General features: G+C 41.2%; 1 long non-coding RNA gene across 1 annotated transcript in view; it reads left to right on the top strand.

Annotated features, from left to right (window-relative positions):
- Window positions 1–3,908, top strand: part of LOC122808126 — a 542,464-nt gene extending 538,556 nt beyond the window's left edge. Inside the window, exon 3 of the long non-coding RNA XR_006365794.1 lies at window positions 3,781–3,908. This is a non-coding gene — a long non-coding RNA (uncharacterized LOC122808126). The remainder of the gene's footprint in view (window positions 1–3,780) is intronic.
- Window positions 3,909–20,220: the final 16,312 nt, after the last annotated feature.

Genomic DNA, 20,220 nt, shown 5'->3' with positions numbered 1-20,220 from the left:
TCCAAACACATTTAGACTTCGACAGAACTAATGAAATGAATATTGCAACCAGTATATATAAGCACATCAATTAAAAATAAACAGTAAATTGAGCAACATTGTCATAATCTAGCAGCCATTAATTTCAAAACTGGGCTTATGGAAATGCAATTGTTCAGCCTGGTTCCAAATTTGCTCCCAATAAATTGTCAAAATAACTCCCTTTACTCTATATGGGTTTCTCATGCACCACCATAGGGACCTAAGTCACCATCTTCTAACACAAAAAATGAAAAAGTACTGTTCTCACACTTTTTTGTGCTTTGCAAAAGCATTAGTATCAGAACCCCACTTATTATTACATGCATGTTTGTAAATCTGTTATTTTTTTTGGGGGGGTTGTGATGATATGAGGTATTGCAAGCTATGCCAGGAAAAGTAAGGCAGTGGATATGTAACATATGACAGCTTAGATAGATGGAGTTTAGTAAAGAATTATATGTCATTTGTATATCAAACTTATTTGTAAAGGTGCTTGTGTTGAAAATGTATTTGTAAACCAGCTTATGTTAAAAAAGTACCAACAATGGGTCCTGCTGGACAGAAAAGAAATACACCTGTATGTCAGACTGTATTGTAACTGTTAAAATGAATATATTGTAACAGAGGATACTGGAAGAGAAGAGGTTAAACTCAGTCCAGCTAACTTTGAAAAATAGTCTGAAATAAAATCACTTGGTTTAGGCCATAAAGATTGTATCTTACAGTTCTGATTGCATCCAGAAACAAAATGTCTGTGAAAACCAGGACTAGGAATCTTACTGTATTGTCCTTAGGGGCGAACTAATTGCTACCCTGGAAGGGTAGAAGTTTTTAAATGGTTTTATAGCTTTCAGATGCGATAACACATCTTAGCAAAGCTCTACATGTGTGCATGGTAAAACATATGTGCTAGATTCTGGTTCAGCTTATAGTAAAGGGGATAGTGTAGGAACCAGAGTCAGATGACCAGATGTATGTGATGTCATTTTGTAATCCAGCACCAAAATTATGTTTTAATACTAGTGTGATGCCTCACCACTGCCAGTCAGTACTCAAGTAGCCTCAGTCCTCACCACTAGCAACAGTGGGGGATGTACAATGGGAGGATGACAAGTACACACGCAGCACTTCAGTGCAGTTTCCCTTATGAGCACACAGAGACCACAGTCAGTCTGGGGCTGGTTCCTCTACCTTTCTCCAGATCCCCAATAAGACTTCCCACCAGCACAGCTATAGAGTTGAGATGTCAGCTGAGTGACCAGTCCAAGACCTCCATCACCCTCTCTGTCCAACCAATACTTCATGTCCCTGCCCAAGTAGCTGACACACACACTCTTTGAGGTCTGATTACACACACATACACATACACACGCACACACACATTTACACGCACACACGCATACACACACACACCTGGGAAAGACTGGCACAGGTTTACTATAGCTATGCCCCCTTCTGCCCAGACTATATGGTAGTTATTACTGCCAACAGTCACTCCTCATTAGCTACTTTAAGGCCCTTAACAAAGGATATCCAATCTTTCTGTGTAGTATTAATATTAACACAACTGGTAGTTTGACCAAGAGCAAGGCTATTAAGAGTGGCCCACACAGTGTCACCAGATAAATATGCAAGTACTCTCAAAACTTAAATATTTCTACACAGGTCAGCCAAAATGAATGGTTTAAATATATTTAATAACAAATAATACAAGAACAAAATCATACTAAGTATATATTCACAGCGACATCACAATTCAAAACCACAGGAAATATTTAAAACAACATTGCAGGACAGCCTCAAATAAAGAAAGAAAATATCTAAACTAAGCTTCACTATATTCATGACTGGATTTAAGAGAGTTATTATAACCTAAGAACTTATTAATAGAGCCAGGCAGATGTGGTGAATGGATCTTTTAGTTGTTGTCATGTCCAAGACAGCATACAGATTGCCCTGTCGCACTAAGAGACTTCTCAAATTAATATCTAAAATATTACTTCTGAGATAGCTTGCAGAATGACATTATTTCTTGTCATCTGACTCTAGTTCCCAGATGAAACTCATACTGCTGGAAGCTGGCAGTGTTTAGCATCTAATTGTAAAAATACATAGACCGCAGATCTTTGGCAGATGCTGGAAGTCATAAAACAATTGCATTCCTTCACACTTTTAGAGGTAGTAATCACTTCACCCTAAAGACAATACAGTAAGTTTCCTAGTACAGATATTGTGTCTCTTGCTATATTGAAAACTGAAAAATACCATCTTTTATGGCCTTGCCATAAAGTTATTTAATTTCAGTTGTTCTCAAATTTACTAGACTGAGGTTACCACCTGTATCCCATTTTCCACTGTTAACATATATACATTTAAACAGTTACAATAGTGCATGTACATTTCTGTTATTTTCCAGTAGGGCACACTGTGGATGTATTTCAAACACTTTATAAAATACATTTTCAACACTCGTGTCTGTACAAACCAGTTTGATATACACATGACATATAGTTCTAATACATATGTAACACAAATATTGTATATAAATCATTTTGATATTCACCAATAACATATAACTATTTATAAAATTCCAGCTAGCTGGGCTGGCAGTATCTACTAGATGAGACAGAAGTCTCAGGAAAGTCTGTTTCTGAAACTTTGCAAAGAAGGATCACTCACCCACTTCATTTTACCTTATTTTAGTAAGTAATCAGTGAATAGTAATTCTTTAAATCAGTCAGGAAAATAGAGTGAGATTAGTTAAGTACTGTTTTTCTGTATCCGTGTGAATCTATCCATCTGTGTTATTTTTAATATTTCCTGTGATGGAAACTCTTGTTTTTATTGTAAATAGTTATTTAGTATTTTCATGTTTTTTTATTATTTATTATTAAATATATTTAAACTTTTAATTGTGGCTGGTCATTTAGAGCATATTTTAACCATTGAGGGTACTTATATTTATTTGATGACACTGTTATTGCTCCCGAAAAGCATTGCTGCATTGGTCAAACACTACCATTTGTATTTGTATTATGTTTTACTCATAACTGGGTATGCTTGTAAGAGCTGGCTGTGGAGTGTTTTGGTAGCAGTATCTAACTTATAGTCTGGGCTTTGGGTGCATAGCTGGTGAATCTGTGCCAGGCTTTCCCAGGTGTGTGTGTGTGTGTGTGTGTGTGTGTGTGTGTGTGTGTGTCTGTGTGAAAATCAATTATCAAAGAGTCTGTGTATCAGCTACTTGGAGCAAAGACACAGAGCACTGGTTTCATATTGAGGGTGCTACAGGACTTCGCTTGGAACACTTGGCTGAGGACTCAATTGTACAGCTGTGACAGTGTTGAGTCTTATATGGGGTCTGGTTTGAGAGAGGGGAAACCCAGCCCCAAGGCTGTGTGTATTCCCTGTGTGCCCTTAAGGGAAGTTGTGCTTGGTGCAGAGAGCTGCATCTGGAAAAATGGTGTGTATCGATTTTTGTTCCAAGTGAATGTCCCTCACTGGTGTCAATGGTGAGGATTGGGACTTCTTGATTACTGGCCCAGAGGAGGGACTTCACAGGGGTCTCTGTTTTTCCAATGTAAAATGCTGGGCATACAACATAAGCAGCAAGGTAAATCCCACCTTTATTATTACAGTTGAAGAACGTATTGACTGTTAGTTGTTTATTCTGTGCCTCAATATAAAATTCTAACTTATTCATAACAAAGGAGCAGTGCCCACATGAATCACAATTGAAGGTATCCACTTTACTTTTAACAGAGTGGCTGCTTGAAGGATGCTCATACAACTCCTTAAAACTTCTTTGTTCTTGTACACCACAACCGGAGGATTTTGAAAAAGGAGTTAAAAGATTCCATACCCAAGAGTCAAGACAACACAGATGGAATGTTATGGTAAGACATAACTTCTTTTTATTAGTTTCTTCCTTCATATTTGTTTCCATAGACTTTCCACAGGGTAGCATACAATTTTATCCAAGTTGGGTAAGTATTTTATACTGCTTCCCTGAATAACCTCAAGCTTAATGGTAGCAATAAATGTATCCGGATACCCCTTTTCAAGAATAACCTAGATGTCAATTCACATTCAGAAACAAAAGCATTATAGTCTGAGGTCATTTTCGCTGCTCTAATAAGTTAACCTTTAATAATATTACATTTTAAAGATGTAGGGTGCTCACCCTTATAGTGCAGACATATGTTTTACTCCTAAAAGTGTTATTGATAGAATCTTGAAAGATTTGAGCATCAAGATAATGAAAGAATCAGTCTGAATTTTGTAGGTAAAATTTAAAAAGGGAGTAGTCTGCTGAATATATTCAATACACAGCATAAGGATTTCTCTAGGTTCCTTTCCAAAAATATAAATGTCGTCAAGAAAACTGGTGTGCAAGTGACAGTGTTTAAAGTATGGGGAATTCAAAATAAAAGTGCGTTCCCATGTCAGTAGTAATAAATTAGCGAAAATGGGAGCACATTTCACTCTCGTTGCCACACCACTGATTCGCTTAAAGAACTCATCATCAAAGAGCATATAAATTATCCAAAATAAGTTCTTTAAATTCAATAATTAACTTTATATCCTTATTATACAAAAACTGACCAGATAGCAAAGCTTGTTGGAACCATTCGATACCAATGAAATGGGGAATCGCAGAAAATAAATCCATGATGTCATTCATAACCAATAATACACTCTCCAAAAATTTTAACCTCCCTAAACACTCCAAGAAGTCCCATGAATCTTTTAATATGTGAAGTTTAGATTCATCAAACCTTTTTAATTTCCTATCAACAAAAGCAGCTAGTGAATGGGTTTTAGAACCACTAGCAGCCATGATCAAACGTAAGGGTGGATCACATATATCCTTGTGTACTTTAGGAATGCCAAATGTAGCAGGAATTCTAGCTTTATCAACTTTAAGAAATTCCAATAGAGCCTTGTCAGTAAAATTTTGCAAAAATAAGTCATGCAAAGCCACATCACTTCTATGGTAGGCAATATTAACCTACCTGTGCACTTTTATAAGGTATATTATAGGAAAGGCTTCTTGTTTCTTTAAATATTTAACTACGTTTGTATGGATCTAATTGATTAAATATTGTTTAATTTATTTTTATTGTTAATTGATGTGCTTATATATATATATGTATATATATATATATATATATATATATATATATATATATATATATATATATACACACTGGTTGCAGTATTCGTTTCATTAGTTCTGTTGAAATCTAAATGTATTTGGACAAAAGCGCTTAATGTTTTAATAAATTATTTTTACACTGTTTGGTTGGTGTTTGAATTTATTGTGGAGTATAAAACACTAATTTGTGCTCTTTTGGTGGTTCTTGAGTCAACTTTGAGGGCAAACCTGCTTTTTTCTTTTGGTTACAAGTCTTATAACATCCCATTTTACTGATATCAAAGTTAGTTCTTTACTACTGCAGTAGGTGTGCATTTTTGTATACCATGTTGGCAAACTTCAGTATCTTTTACTGAATAGATAATGATTTGCAGACAGCAACTTGTTTGTTTTTCCAGATTCTATTTCCCACTTTATCTGACAAGAATAGTTTGAAATGATGAAAAAATAGTTTAAAATGTAGTGGTCCCATAACAGAATCCCATAAGACATTCACTGGTAACTCCTTTTGAGACAGACTGATACCCATACTGTCCTGTTGTTTAACTAATGTCTTCTCATTTGAGCTCTCCCTTTTTTGAGATAGTGCTGCATACCTAACCAAGGTCAGGATGAGCAGGGTACACTTTTAGACCATCATCAAGTGATCTATATGTGTATTCAGAAAATACCATGAAAATCAGAAGGCAAGATTTCTTCATAGCAAGCACTTTCTCTTTCCATATCTGAAAGAAGTGATTCCCTCTGTCATTTTGGATAAGCTTTCATTATGACTGACTGTATGATCTTACACAGATTATTGATCATCTGAGCCATTTACTGAACTCAGCCTGCCAGGGTCATTGTCACGACTTTATCCCTCTGTGCCACTGAAGACATCTTAAAGCTGTTTAATTTTGACATGAGAAAGTTCACGTTCTCAGACAGAGTGGTTGACATGTAGAATCAGTGTCCAGAAGTAGAAATTGATCTGTTTGGTATTCCTGGGGAGATGGGATGGCATTTATGGTGGGGTATGGGGTGCAGCTGCCTTAGGTTCACCGCAGCACTCTAGTAAAGCAGATGAATGTGGTCTTTTTCTTCTTTCTTAATTTATTTTACCAGTATTTATTCAATTCAAGGATGAAATCTTTCCCTGCATTTGCAAGGTAAGTAGCTTGCTTAAAGTTGTGTCACTGTCAAAAAACCGCACATTGTTTAACAGAACTTTAACCCTAAGCATTAACCCTTCCACAACAGAGTTATAGAAGGGCAGACCATAATCAATAACTAGTAGTAAAAACAAGAGTGCAAAGAAATGTAATAAAAATCACTGTGAAGGAAAGTAACTGAGTTGGAGAAATTGATGTGAAATTACAGAGCATATCTCTCATGAATTACTCTAACCATTTTAGAAATATGATCAATCACATGGTCAGGGACTGTAAAAGCAAAGAAGCCTAAAAATACTTGTATTTCTCATATTTGTGTGCAGTATGGGCAGTGAAATAATGCATTTGTAATAGTTTTGGATTATTTCTAGACTATTAAAAATATGGATTTTTTTTTACATTTATTAATAGCTTCCATATGAAAATTATACATAGTCTTTGTCAGACAATGAAAGGCAGGAGCCTGCTGGCTAATGCAGTTAGCCATCTGAGACCCCAGTGATCTAGGTTTGGAAATAATCCTTGATTTACACTATAGTCTGTAGTCCTTCTGTGGGGAGAAGATAGTTTCTCACTTCCACAGTGGAAGCAACATCATAGGTGAAAGGGTTTTGCCTTCTAGACGTTGGGGAACCCATATCAGGGGATGGGATTAGAATGAAGCAGCATATTGTAACAAAAGAAATGCTTGCAAAAAGAGACGTGCATTGGTGTGGTTTGCGCAGCTGTGTTTTGAACCCCAGGTAGCTGTCTCCCCAAAACACTTTTCTTACTTTTGCTGAAAGTGTGAAAAGTTTTGTAACTACTTGCATTTTAATGATGATTAGACATTCCCTGGAGCTTTTCTCCATAGTAAAGGCCGTCTGGGTGCATGACCCCTTTTCAGCTAAAAGGGGTCCTGCACCCAGATGGCCTTTACTGGTAAATAAAAGCAATAAGTAAATAATTTTTTTCAAAATGTCCCAGTTATCTTAAGATCTGGTACCCATTCCGGCAACCTGTTTCACCAGTGCACTAGTTACTGTTTTGGGTGTATGGTGAAATGTTTTTTTCTTAATCTCATCTTTATTCTTTCTCCTGTCATCCCACGCTTTTCTAGCAAACCTAATCCCATCATACAAACTTTTTAATTCCTTATGTATTGACATCATCTTCCTCTACTGTACTCTCTTGTGCTGAAAAGTTAGTCCTACCATCCCCCACACCTTCTTTGTTGTGTTTCTTTGTCTGCCCCTGTAGGCTTGGGGAACTGTACACAGCAATTAAACCGTGGTCTTAGAAGGCCTGATAGATTGACATTATCACTGTCCTTTTCCTGGATGTTGCATCCCTGGTTATTACCCTAACATATGGTTTCCTCTTGCTGCTGTCTTTCACACTGAACCCCATTGGTTAATGCTGTCTGTGATGAAGACCACAAGATCTCTTTTCACTTCTGGAATTTTAAGTCTGACATCCCCAAGTGTATACTGCACCCATGGATTTATATTTTCTAGGTGTAAGATAACTGTCTTGATATGAAGGTGCCACATCTTGAACTGTTCCCTAGCCATCTCAAGTTTAACAGCAGATGTGCACAGTCAGAAACTAATTTCACCACCTTGATGCCCTCTTCGGAGAGTATGAGACAGTGATTCATGTGCTGAATAAGGTCAGAGATGAGTACCTTAAATAGAGCTTGGCTAAGGACCAATCCCTGTGTGACCCTACCTACACTTTCACCCTCCTAACAATTCTCAACTCTTCCTCCTCTGACAACTTCTACAGCTATCTGTGCATTTTATGACTCACTTTATTTTCCCATGTTTTATGGAAATCCAATGCATCACATAGACATGGTTGTCCCTGTTCGTCTCCGTCATAATTCAGTAAAGGAAATGGAGGATCAGGTTGTTCTGACAGGATCTTTCTTCTCTGAAATCTATACTGGAATTCATCAAATTATCCATTCCTTCAAATGAACTGCTTGACCCTTGACTTGCAAGATGGCTTCTATTATTTTTCCTTGTATAATTTTTGGCCCCTTGACAGCCAACCATTGAGTCTCTAAGGGGACATTTTCCAGGCAACATTGAGGATTATTTGTGCTCTCACCAAAATCCCAGCAAGGAGAGTATTTTTTTTTATTTTTGAGCCTACCTGACATTTCATGCACTTGTGCTCCTCCACATGTTCTAACAAGGGCTATAAGTACCAATTTCAGCAGCCATGCTCATATCATCCTAACTTAGTCCCCCACTGCATGATGAGCCTAAGCTCTCCAGTGAATCCCTGTCATTGAAGCCATGGCTTGAGTCAGATGAGAACTAACATCCCTCCCACCAGGATTTACATGCCTATCTTTTTTCGATACACTGTCAAGCATACGAGATGCTAGTCAAACTCTAGTTGCCTGTGCTGTAGTCAGGGTTTTATTCTTCTTCTTCCCTGCTGGTGAAGCCTGGATGATCTCAGGTTTCAGTGAAATTTTATGGCTTCCCATCCTCTGTGACTATCAAGTCGTCTTTGTTCCCCTGAAAGGCTTATTTGCTTCTGTCCTTTTTCTAGCATCAGAAGATACCAAGGAGAAGATGTGTAAGCTGACAGCCTTGCAGTGACCTACATGAATTTTTTCAGCCTGTCCCCCCTTGTTGGAAAACAAAGGTAGCACACTACTCTTACTGCCAAGCCTGATATGAAGGCATTCTTCTACAAATCCACAGTGCTTCCCTGAATGCAGGTATTCCTTGACTGAGATCACTTTTTTCCATCCCTGTGTATGGGGGGGGGGGGGGGGGGGGCATTTCTGCACTGCCTTTAGGGGGCACTCCTGCAGAGGGATATATAACAGACTGCCCACTCACACCATGAGCAAACTGCACCCATCACGCTCTCCAATCCTTCCTTGGCCAACATTTCTGGTATCTTAATCATCATTATCAACCCCCCCTTTCCCATTTTCTACATGGGTTCGGGGTGTTGTGTTAACTGTCACCATCTCTCTCAATTCAGTGCCACACTTCTGCCTTCTTCGACAGTTATGCATGACTGTTGCAGATCTTCTGCCACACAATCCATCTACCTCTTTGCTGGAGACCCTCGTTTCCTCTTACCATCTTACCATGTCTGTCTCAAATCATCTTCACCTGATTGTCTACTGCTTTTCTTCACATGTGCCCAAACCACTGTAATCTGCTCTCTGATCTTTTCTGCAATTGGAGCTACTTTAGCTTCTGTACTTGTGTCCTCATTTCTTCATCTATCCCACAGTGTGCATCCTACCACCCTTTTCAGGCACTTCATTTCTATCACCTCTAGTTTTCTCATGTAATCTACCTTTACTGCCCAGGTTTCTGTACCATACAGTAGTACTGATTGCACCACTGTTTTGCACACCTTACTTTTCAGCTTCTTTGGCATTCTTCTGTCATATACTACAGCTGACACTCTATGCCAGTTGGCTGCAGCCTCTCTGATTCTAGCTTTGACCTCTTCTTTCAGAATCCCCGTTTTTCAAGCACAACTTAGATTTGTGGATGGGAAACAGAAAATTTACCCCAGGACTGTCCCCCTGCACTACTAATGGACAGAGGCAGCTCCTAAATGCTTTATCCCGTGCATGGGTCCCCTCAAATTGTCTACGCTGTGGTATGATCCCAGTTATTCTTATTAGAGGTAATATATTATTATTGACCATGGGATGGGTAAAACCAATCCGTAACCAAATGGGATAGGTCATTTCAAGCACAAAAGGGAAACTGGCTTGGATTAAAACAGGCCCACAAGGAGCTGGCCTAGTACTTAATTTTAATTTTTTTTTTACTTAACTTTGTAATTATAGCTTAATTTTGTTCAATGTAATCCACATTCATTTTCTTGTTTACTCCTAGGCTGAATCTAAAAATGCATGATGGTACACTGAACGACATAGTTTCACTAGCTAGGTAAGTCCACTGGAAAATTATATCCATTCTAAGGCATGATGTGAGAGAGTGTGACAAGGAGTGATAAGCAAGCAGACTAGTAGAAGCAGTATAATAAACAGATAAATGACCCAGCCAATAAGAAAAAGTATCTAGGTTGTATTAATAAGGGATGAAAAAGGACATTGCATACAGCAGGAAAGCATAAATAAACATTAAGCACAACAGGTACTATGCTGTAGAAAGGCAGATACAAAAATTCTATGAGACAGAATGCAGAGACAGCAAGTTAGTTAGATGAGCCGAGTGACAGAGTATGTTGCAGTAGTGGCTAATGAGATGCCTTCAAAGTCGCCAAAGCCCCTGAAGTCAACTGCTCTAAATTTAAGATCATCAGAGGGGCAAACCTCATTCACTTATGTCATGAAATCTTATAATTCATCTATGACAGCAGCAGCTCAAATGCTGACAAAGCAGTCACCTTCACAAAGGAATTCTATGCCATGGTAATTTAGCTGTGTCAGCCAGAGAAAATAAAGTGGAAAATGTAAAAAAAAAGCCATCCTGTTGGTCCAGCAACATAAATAAGCTTTATAACAAGAGGAAAAAACTCCTTAAATTATATAGCAGAGCCAAAAGTCTTCATAACAACGGCAGTACAAAAAAGATAACCATAGAACTGAAAAATACTATTAGGACTAGTAAAGCAACCCATGAAGTTAGGCTAGCTCCTAAAGTCAAGGATAAGTACAAGTCTGTCTTTTATTTACATAAGGAAACTAATGAATAATATCCGATAATGCTCAGAACTTTTCCTAAATGAGACTACCTACTCTGACCTAACAGTCTTCACCAGTACACTAGTGAACAAGTTTAGTGTAAACTTCACCATGGAAATATCTGTATCACCTTCATATATGCCAGAATCCATTACACTCCCTATCACCATCCAGGAGCATACTTTGAAAGTGGAATTAAAAAACAAAATTACTTAATCCTTGGGATGTGACAACATAGATGTTTAACAAATAGTGCCGAACATATCTTTGTTGAAGCCCTCTTGAAATTGTTTAACCTACTGTTAGCCATGAGATTTGTTCCTGAATTATTCTGTACCAGAGTGGTGAATGCCCCTCTAGTAGGGTGGCCCTACCAAGGGCCCCCATTATTTATAGACCCACCAGCCTTAAGGGACTGACTGCAAAGCTGTGGAGCATATCTTAACTGATCTTATCAGTTATGATATTAAATGTTTTTTTAAGTTAGACCCCCAACAATTAAGCTTTGTAAAAGGGAGATAATGCCTATTAAATCCAGTTAACTTATTTGAGAAGGCCACACAGGCCATTGACAGTGGTTGTGCTGTTCACGCAGCATACCTTGATCTAGCCAAATTGTTTGACACCATACTCCAAGCAGCTAAAAGACAGAACCCACATAGTTTGTGTGCAGGTATCACATCTGAAGGTATGAAATTATCTAGTGGAGTCCCCCAGGCATCTGCACTGGAACACCTCCTTTTCAGTATTTACTTCTTTGCTGTCCAAACTGAGAGCCAAAACTTATGGTTAAGTAAGTCTGGATATAACTCTTTACCTTTACTCAGTATCTTGTAGACTCTTGAGGTTCATAGGTTCATAAGATGATACAAGGCTATTGGCCCGGAGGCACTTATAAGCCTAGCCAAGAATTTCACCCACGTTCCCTCAAAGTCAGCATCTGTTTCCCCTGTCCAGCAGGGACACAGGTGGCACACCAGGGGTATATTTTCTGTTTCCCATCCAGTCGTCCAGGTTCTTCTTAAAGAGGGCTCAGAATCTTGCCTTTTACATCATTTGCAACCTTACTGCCCTTGAGTTATATCTCTGCAAGTCTAGTAGTTTAAAAAACACCTAACCAGGGCCTATATCATCACCGCCAGATAACAGAATGTGGTAGTGAGATAGGTTCATTATTCAGCACCTCCCTAGTCTCTGGAATAAGCTGTCCCTATGGTTTAAGCAGTGCAGTACATTACACGTGCCCAAACCATTGTAATCTGTTCTGTTTGATCTTTCCTGCAGTTGGAGCTACTCTGTCTTCTGCTCTAATGTCCTCATTTCTTCCTCTGTCCCACAGTGTGCATCTTACCACCCTTCTCAAGCACTTCATTCCATCACCTCTAACTTCTTCAACTGTTCTGCCTTTACTGCCCAGGTTTCTGTACTATACAGTAGTACTGGTCGAACCACTGTCTTGTACATCTTACTTTTCAGCTTCTTTGGCATTCTTCTGTCATAGGCTACACTTGATACTCTATGCCAGTTGGCTGCAGCCCCTCTGATTCTAGCTTTGAGCTCTTCATTCAGACTACCCTTCTCCTCCACTACTCCTCCTGGAAAGTTAAAGCTGTTTACCTGTTCCACTATCTTCCCTTCTATCTCTATTCTCAGATTCTTTTGATTTCCCCAATTTTCTGCCATTACCACCATATTATCTGTGCTTAGTTTCATCCTATGTACCTTCAGATTTGCATTCCATTCTCCTATCCTTTGCTGACGTTCTAGCTCAGTCTGCCTGTGCTGCCACATCACCTGCATACAGCAGCTTTGTTGATCCATTCCCTCCAACCTGTTCGCTACTGTAGTCCATCACCAGTATAAACAGCAGTGGGCTCAGAGCTGAACCCTGATGTACACCCACTCCGACTGGGAACCCCTCTGTGAGGCCGAACACTGTCTGTACTTGAGTCATTGTGTAAAGAGAAACTAGAAACTGCCAAAGGTACACCAGACAGAACAACATTAGCATAGATAAAACTTCCTGGTGAACCACTACAGCTAAAACTTAGTTTTATGTCTTGTCTCTGTTTTTAAATTTTAGCTGTGGTGGTTCACCAGGAAGTTTTATCTATATACTTGAGTCATTGGATTCTTGTACATAGCCTGCACTAATTTTACCAATGTTTCTGGGACTTCAGACCACTGCAGTACTGCCCAAATCAGCTTTCTTGGGACCTTGTCATACGCTTTCTCCAAGTCTAGGAATGCCCAGTTGGACTCTCTCCTCATCTCTAGCTTCTTCTCAAGTATCTGTCTCAATGCAAGCATCGGGTCAGTTGTGCTGCATCCTGATATGAATCCAAACTGCTCATCTCCCATCTTATATTCTACTACTCTGCATATCCATTTATCAATCACCCTCTCCAGAATTTTCATGCGATGTGAAAGGAGTTTGATGCCTCTGTACTGCCCACATTTGTGGATGTCCCCTTTGTTCTTGTACACTAGCATGATTATGCTTATTCTCCAGTCATCTGGGATACGCTTTTCTCTCCACACTGCTATTAGTACCCTCGGGAGCCATTTCTCCCCTATCTCACCCAGCATCTTTATCATATCTGCTGTGACCTCATCTGAGCCTGCTGCTTTCCCTGATTTCATCTTCCTTAGTTCTATTCTTACTTCTTCTAGGGTGGGCTCCTCTTCTTCTCTCATTGTAGGCTGTTTCTGGGGCAGTACAGCTTATGTGGAGTTTTCTTCATTCAGAAGCTGATGGAAATACTCTTTCCATCTGCCTTTGATGTCCTCTGGGCTGGTGAGCAAGTTGTTGCTGGCATCCCTTATGAAGGGTGTCTGACTATATTCTTTATCTTTCTGTCTTTGCCTTGCAACCTGATATAGTGTCTTTGTGCCCCTTACTGAGTCACTTTCCAGAAGTTGGTAGAGTGCCTCCGATGCCCTATTCTTTGCTATTGCAACTTCTTTCTTAGCTTCTTTGTTAGCCAACCAGTAGTCCTTCCTAGCCTGGTCATTTTTTTTTTCTATCTCCCACTTCTTCATGCACTCCTTCTTTCTTTTGATGACTTCCTGGACTTCTGCATTCCACCACCAGCTTTCCTTGTGCACCTTATTTCCATACCTGGCTCGGCCACATATCTTTTCTGTAGTCCTAACACATGCTGCTTTTAGGCGCTGCCATTCTTCTTCAACTTCACCTATTTCCTCCTCTTCTTGGGGTGCTAGAGCCCTGAGTAATTCCTTGAAGTGTTGTACTTTCTCTCCAGTCGACTTCCAGATCTTCAGCCTGATCTCTGTTGACCTTAGAGCCTTCTTTGACCACTGCTTGCAGCTGATTGTGGCAACTAGTGGTTTATGCTGTGGGCCGACTGTTTCACTAGGGATAACTTTGCAGTCATGCACTCTAAACCAGTGCCTTTTCTTTACTAGGAGGAAGTCTACCTGAGTTGCATGTTGACTACTCTTGTATGTGATCTTGTGACTGTCTTTCTGAACCATGTGTTGGCTACTATCAAGCCATTTGCCAGACAGAAGTCTAGAATGGCTTCTCCTTCTTTATTCCTGATGCCCCACCCATGTGGACCTTGGCTGTTCTCATATCCTATTCTGTCTGTCCCGATATGTGCATTCAAGTCTCCCATTATAAACACCAATTCATGTTGTCCTGTTTTATCTAGTAGGTCCTGCAACTGCTGTCTGAATGCACTCTTTTCCTCACTATCACAACCCTGCTGTGTGGCATAGGCTGAGATTATGAATACAGACCTATCATTACATTGGAGTCTGACTGCCATGAGTCTATCATTAATTCTGATGATATCCTTTACTGCCTTCTGACACCTTTCTCTCACCACAATTCCTACACCATTTCTGGCCTGCCCTCCACCTGAGTAGTACACTCTGGATCCCAAGCCAAGTGACTTTGCTGCATTGCCCTCCCATCTCATCTCGTGGATACATAGGATGTCCAGCCTCCTCCATATCATCATGTCATCCACTTCCAAGCTGCATCCTGTCAGTGAACCTACATTAAGTGTAGCAATTCTCAGTTCATGTTTGGCAGGTTGGTTGGTTTTACGTCCAGCTTTCTCAATAGAGCTATCCCAGGTAACCCAGGCAGAGCAACTACAGACCGGCCAGCCAATAGCTTATTGACCCAGGGTTGCTGGGCTTTATGGCGGGAACACACTGGCCAATAGGGGGGACATATACCCCTCCCAGCATTAGCAAGAGTCCCTGGAGTGGGTCAGAGTAGGCCAGGTCCTCAATTCACTTTTCACGGGTAACTACCCATGGCCATTTTTGGTGACATTAGTCAACATGACCGAATCACTTAGAGCCATATTGATATAGTTTGTTTTATCGAGTTGCTTTTCAGTGATGTTGGAATTATAATCTAGCTAATTCTGAGGTGGCATTATATCAGGTAGATGATAAAAAGGGCTGCAGTATTCGTCATTTCTGCCTGTTCCATTGGATGGGTTCAGCAACCCTAAGTGAAGTGGGACACAAGCCTTGTAGAGGCAAACCCATTCAATGAAACAGGATTGTATATGCTTGCGATTCACTTTAAGGCAACTCAGTGACATAAATACAGCAGAGAGGCTGCTTTGTTCACCAATGGCAGTGGGGAGCTTAGAGCAGCCTATCTATCCCTGGAGGAGTGTTCCCAGCACAAGAATCTGGTAGTCTATTGGCTGTTTTGGGCCAATTTCTAGCTCTTTCAAGTCCCCCTGTATAAAACCGGCTTTGGCGCGGTTTTTGCGCTTGTTACTACTCAGCCAAGCTCCTCGTGGTCCTGCAGAGTGATGCTAGCAGCAGAGAGGCTAAAAGAGCGACTGCTAACCTGATAAAAGTGTTTTTTTTTGCTGCTACTACCTGGGCAACTGTCCGATCTAGCTAAACTGCAAGTATTTCTGCTTCTTGAACTGTTTTAAACTGTTTAAAGTTGTTTTTGCACCTGCACTTTTAAAGTTTGCCCGGTTTGTTGCATTTACCTGTTGAGGCTACACACTCAAGTGCGCTAGCCTGTGTTACATATTTATTGCATTTTCCTGCTGTTTGTTGAAAAAAAGAAAAAAATATATCCTTGTTTCCCGTCTTTCCTGACCTAGAGTAGTCCAAATACAGGCTTTGCTGTATTCTGGACTTTTGGAAAGTTCCTGTGTTGCCCATTTCCTTTCTTGGATAGGGGGAGGCTTCTTTGTTCACCAGTGGCAGTGGAGAGCTTAGAGCAGCCTATCTATCCCTGGAGGAGTGTTCCCAGCACAAGAATCTGGTAGTCCATTGTTCGTTTTGGGCCAGTTTCTAGCTCTTTCAAGTCCCCCTGTATAAAACCCGCTTTACCGCGGCTTTGCGCGATTTTGCGCATAATGCAGCATCGGGCAACGCCGCTTAATTGGGTTTGAACCATTCTCGGCTCCACAAAGTCTGCTCTTCACTTTTTCCCTTAGAACTGATCTAGTTCTCATAATAAACACCCTATTCCTACTCTAAAGCCTGGCACTTGCTCACTAAAGCAATTATATAAGTCAGCACTAAAAAATTAAAAGCACTACACCCTCACAAACTCGCCTTGAGTACCTTGTTCCCCATTGGCCCTTTTTTCAATTATAAAGGAATTTCCAATACTATTCTAGCATGTCCAAAGGTCAGTTGTCAATCTCCTCTACGGTCCAGCTGGTGAATCTGGGAATCTTGAGGCAATGTTACAACTGCCTCATGTACACAGACAACCCTCTCCTCCTCCCAACAAATTCCAATACATGTGAGAGATGCAACCCTATAGCCAAACTGGAGGCTAAACTCTCTCAACTCAGTACTGGCGCAACCAGTCAGGAGGAGAAGGAAACCACACTCACTACAATTCCAGTCTCACATAGACCTACCACGACAGCAAACCAAACACATAAGCACACAAAAACATACTCGGAGGCTCTAAATAAAAATCTGCCTAAGCAACAGAGACCTCCAAAGCAGACACCCAAGCAACCGCTACCCCAAAACAAAACACGTGCAACACATAGCTCACAAAGCCAGTGTGCTGAACAGTCACAGCCCTTAAGGCTAAACAACACACCTGATACACTTTTAATAGGTGACTCTATCGTCAGGCACACTGACGTCCCACTCACCAGGCTGAACAAGGAGAAGGTCACGGTGAGCTGCCTGTCGGGCGCTAGGATCCGCCACATAACACAAGCACTCAGGTCACTCCAAGGCAAGTACAAATATGACTCAGTCATTGTCCATGCTGGTGTGAATGACCTGAGATGTACCTCCCTGGACTACATGAAAAGAGACATAGAGGAGCTCTCTGAGCATGTAGCCCAGGCCGGTATGACCCTGACCTTGAGTAACATCTTACCCTCACAAAGAATGATGCCACAATATGAAGACAAGATGATCAATTTCAACAACTGGCTTAAGTATTGGTGTTATTCAAAAGGGATCCAATGCCTGTCAGCCTGGGATGACATGCTCGACAAGCCACGATGCTTCGCTAGGGACGGCTTGCACCTGTCACGCCTGGGCTTTCAGATATTGACAAAGGCTCTTGCCACCCCCATAGTGCCTTTTTTAGGCAAGGCTCAAAAGACAAACCCACCTCCATAGGTATCACAAGGGATAAGAAACTAAGAGTAATGCTACTCAATGCCAGAAGTCTAAACCTCAAGATGCATGCACTTGAAACTTTCCTTAGCATGGAGAACATCGATATCTGTGCAGTAACAGAAACCTGGTTCAAGGCTCCCGAGAGCATCCCAGCACTACCAGGTTATACCTCATACCATGTTTTTCGGCCCCAAAACTTGGACTGAACCACAAAAGGAGGGGGAGTATCAATATTCGTCAAAGATACCCACACCTCCAGGTTGGTGGCACAGCACGAAGCATCAGAGACTATCCATGTGCAACTAACAGTGGGTAAAACTGCCTTCCAGTTTATAGCCTGCTACAGACCACACTCCCAAACCCAGGAACCCCACTCGGCCTTCCTGAGAACACTTGAAAATATGAAGGTCTCTCCAAACACCATTATATTGGGCGACTTCAACTACATACATAGACTGGGAGCATTACTCTAGCTCCAACAACCTAGCCCAAAGGTTCCTAGAATTTATAAACTCAAATGCTATGGAACAACTTGTTACCACTCCCACAAGAGGGGAAAACATACTGGACCTGATCATCACCAACATGGGGACTCTATGCTCCAGACCAGAAGTGTATCCCTCACTGGTAAGATCAGACCATAAACTAATCTCACTAGATATTCACATCCCGACCCCAGCCCCTGCCCAAAAAACCACAGTGAAAAACTTCTCTAAAGCAAATTTCACACTCCTCAAAACCGAGGTGGAATCCTTCAAAGCCCCCGAGCCTGTGGAAAATACGGCCCTGACCGCAGACTCCTTTATAAACGCATTCTATGACCACCTTCAGGAATGCGTAGATCATGCAGTCCCAAACAAAACCAAGACCCAATCCTCCAAAGGCAGGCGTCCTGTCTGGTGGACCCCAGCCATAAACAAACTATACAATAGAAGGAGGAAGCTACTACATGATAGAGCAAAATCCCAAAAAGGGAAGGCATCTCTGATCAGTATTTGCAAAAAACTACGGGCACTCATAAAATCGTCTAAGGCCAGCTTCGAGAGAAAAATTGCACAGGACACTAAGGATAATCACAAGGCTTTCTTTAGTTATGTTAGGAACCTGGGTGGGAATTCCCAGATATACTCAGAATTAGTCCAAAATGACAAAAAATACACCGAACCCACAGACATTGCCAACATCCTAGCTGACGGGTTCAGCGCAAACTCCCCCCCCCTTCCCCACCAAAAGGGCAAATATCTATCCCAGCAGAGTGCTGCCCCCCTGACATCTCAGATGCTCAGGTAAGAGCCGCCCTGTCCAAAGCAAAAAACACAGCATCAATGGGACCAGACGTTGTCCCGGGCTGCATCCTACATGAAATCCAAGAAAAACTAAACCCAAACATAAAACTACTGTTCAATCTCAGCCTTATTACAGGATATGTACCCAAAGAGTGGCGTACAGCAACAGTGGTCCCTCTCCACAAAGGTAGTGCCTCAACGGATCCTGGAAACTATCTCCCCATAAGCCTGACTAGCTTGGTCTGCAAAGCTATGGAAAGGATCATCATGGACCTCATAAATAAAGATATTGGGGACCTACAGACACTGGATCCTACCCAGTTCGGCTTTGTTAAGGGCAGATCCTGCCTCTTAAACCTAGTCGATTTCTTTGAAACAGCCACCAAGGCCATTGACGAGGGGAAGGTGGTCCACACAGCCTACCTGGACCTCGCAAAAGCCTTCGATACAATACCCCACTTGTGCATTATAGATAAGCCCACCAGCTTAAATATAAACCCCTCTGTCACTAGATGGGTTGCAAACTGGCTCAAGGACAGAACCCATATGGTTAGAATTGCTGGAGCCATGTCAGACTCCAAACCAGTTACAAGTGGCATCCCACAAGGCTCAGTCCTCGGACCTCTCTTGTTCGGTATATATTTCTCGGAGGTACAGGCCAACATGGAAGGACTGTGGCTGTCCAAGTTCGCAGATGACTGCAAACTGGGCGCCATAATCGACTCTCCAGCCGACACAAGCATCCTACAAAAGGGCCTCATAGAAACAGACAACTGGTGCCAGAGCCATGGCCTCAAGCTAAATGCCAAAAAGTGTATAGTCATCCCCTTCGGCAAAAACAAAGTGCCCACAAATTACCACATAGATGGTAATCCATTAAGTATGGAAGAAGTAATTAGGGACCTGGGGACCCAAGTTGATAGCAATCTCTCATTTGACAACCACGTGGCCAAAGTGGTTAGAAAAACATTTTATATAGCCCACCTAATCATGAAGGGATTCACATCTAGATCAGTGGAGGTCATCGTGCCTCTTTACTCATCCCTCATCAGGCCCATAATTGAGTACAATGCCCCTTTTGGGATGTACCTTACCAGACACCTGCAGCAACTGGAAAGACCCCAAAAGTACCTCACCAAGAGGATCAAAGGGCTCAAACAGATGCCATATGCTGCCCGGTTAAAGAAACTCCAGCTCTACTCAGTGGTATACCGCCTGCTCAGAGGCGATCTGTGCCTGATGTATAAAGCCATGTCCAACCCGGAATTAATGGACATGCTGCACCTCAGAAAATCCAAATCCCATCAAGCT

The sequence above is a fragment of the Protopterus annectens genome, chromosome 8.part0 (genome assembly GCF_019279795.1).
Source record: "Protopterus annectens isolate FY-2018-M chromosome 8.part0, PAN1.0, whole genome shotgun sequence".
Classification (NCBI taxonomy): Eukaryota; Metazoa; Chordata; order Ceratodontiformes; family Protopteridae; genus Protopterus; species Protopterus annectens.
Note: the sequence above shows the minus strand (reverse complement) of the source record. Positions and strands in the feature narration are given on the sequence as shown.